This window comes from Echinops telfairi, unplaced genomic scaffold, assembly GCF_000313985.2.
Source record: "Echinops telfairi isolate 266 unplaced genomic scaffold, ASM31398v2 ScPeMD7_1;HRSCAF=3_1, whole genome shotgun sequence".
In the NCBI taxonomy this organism is placed as follows: Eukaryota; Metazoa; Chordata; class Mammalia; order Afrosoricida; family Tenrecidae; genus Echinops; species Echinops telfairi.
This window is the reverse complement of record NW_022103897.1, coordinates 3,550,981-3,553,075: the sequence shown is the minus strand read 5'-3', so window position 1 is coordinate 3,553,075 and position 2,095 is coordinate 3,550,981. Positions and strand designations below refer to the sequence as shown.

The 2,095-nt window shown below is 40.9% G+C and overlaps 1 pseudogene; it reads left to right on the top strand.

The window, feature by feature from the left end:
- Window positions 1-615: 615 nt before the first annotated feature.
- Window positions 616-1,449, top strand: LOC105979620 (annotated as a pseudogene).
- Window positions 1,450-2,095: the final 646 nt, after the last annotated feature.

Genomic DNA, 2,095 nt, shown 5'->3' with positions numbered 1-2,095 from the left:
GTCTACAACTGCTTTGAGAGAAATCCTATTTGAAGGTCCTAGAAAAAGTAGGATCAAATGTGAAATGGAATTATATTTTCAACAAAGAGAGAAAGACCAAATGTGCTGGGTAGAGAGAGCCTGCGTGAGCCCTTGGGACTATCCCTTTGGTTATTTTTCAAATCTGTAAATTAACTCATCTCCAGAGCTAAGCTTTAAGCCAAAAATTACACAGGTCTATAAGGGGATGAATAACAATATTGAAGCAGACACAGCTTCAAATAATTGACCATTTTCAATCAAAAGGGCAGGATTTATCTAGGGATAATGTTTAGAAAGTTTTGTAAAGAAGAGAATAGAAACAAGAAACAAGAGGAAGTAGTGTAACTGACATTTCATTGTGGGGATTACAATCAATGAAATTAAACCAACTGTGTATAAACTAGCTCATGGAAAACTGATATTCATCCAATATACATTAAAAAAAATCTTTTAAAAATATTTCACCAAAAGGGCAAAAAGTAAACATACAGCCTGGGGGGGAATTTGTCAAGGGCAGATCAGTCAAGGGACTACACTGTAAATTTTATATAAAACACCAACTTAACAAGTCCAATTGAAAAATAGTCAAAGAATATGAAAAGATACAACACAGCAAGGTTACCATTTCTCTCACCAAAATGCAAGCCACCACCCCAAGAAAAATTCAATGGATATGCATGGGAGGACCCAAACTATCTTTTTGGTTGTGAACTAAAGGCCGACAAAGATGATCACTTTAAGGTGGCTAATGATGAAAATGAGCACCAGTTGTCCTCAAGAACGGGTAGTGTAGGTGCTGGTGCAAGGATGACTGCACGTTGTTGAAGCAGAGGCAACGACTTATGCAGGCCGCCCCATTACAGTAACGCTGGCAACTTTGAAAATGCCTGCGCAGCCAGCGGTCTCCCTTCGGGTCTTTGAAAGAGGTCCACGAGTGGTCTTAGGGTTGAAGTGTGGCTCATTGAGTAGTTGTGGAAGAACGTGCAGAGTCAGATGATGAAGAGGAGGAAGATATGAAACTGGTAAGTATATCGGGAAAGCCATCTTCCCCGACATAACAAGGTTCCACAGAAAAGAGTAAAGTTTCCTGCTGATGAAGATGCTGCTGCTGGAAATGATGGAGATGATGATTTTGATGATGATGAAACTGAAGAAAAATCTCCAGTGACGAAATCTATATGAGCTACTCCAGCCAAAAGTGCACCAAACTCAAACCAGAATGGAAAAGACTCAAATCCATCAACACCGAGATTCAAAGGTCAAGTTTCCTTCACAAAACAGGAAAAAACTCCCCAAACACCGAAAGGCCCTAGTTCTGTAGAAGACGTAAAAGCAAAAATGCAAGCAAGTCTAGAAAAGGGTGGAAGACGGATCAGGAGGCTATTCACGATCTTTAGCAGCAGTAGTCTCTTTCAGATAATAGCTTAAACAGTTTGTTAAAATTGTTCCATTTTACTTCATTTCTGTAACAGTTGCTATCTGGCTGCCCTTTTTATTATGCAAAATTAGAACTTCCTAATGTGTCCGATAGGTGTTGTCTGGGTACCTTCACTAAGAATGTGTTGTCCAAAATGCCCATTTGTAAAGCTGGCACCCCACCCTTTGCTTGGGTTAAAGTCTGCATGATGGGTTATGACAGGACAGAGTAGCAGCAATGGTCAGACAAATGGAAATTATGGGGAGACAAAAATATGCATGTGAAATCAAACTCAATATAAAAATGTAGAAGAAGGCATTCAGGTGACCACAGACATGTGCAGAAATGCTCATGGTCATTGGCCGTTAGAGGTGAAAAAGCCAAAACAAAGGAACAATGAGATTCTTCGTACCCAGCATTAACAGTAACGTTCACAAACAGACTACAACAAATTCCGGCGAGGAGCAGAGAGACTGAGGCCCTCGTACGCTGCTTTATTGTTGTTGTGAGGGGCCATCAAGTCGGGTCCAACTCGCACATAAACTATCTTATGCACAGAGGAACAAAACACTGCCCGGTCCGGAGCCATCCTCACAGCCATTCCTGTGCTCGACCCACTGTTGACACATGGTGTAAATCTATTTCTTTAAGGGCATT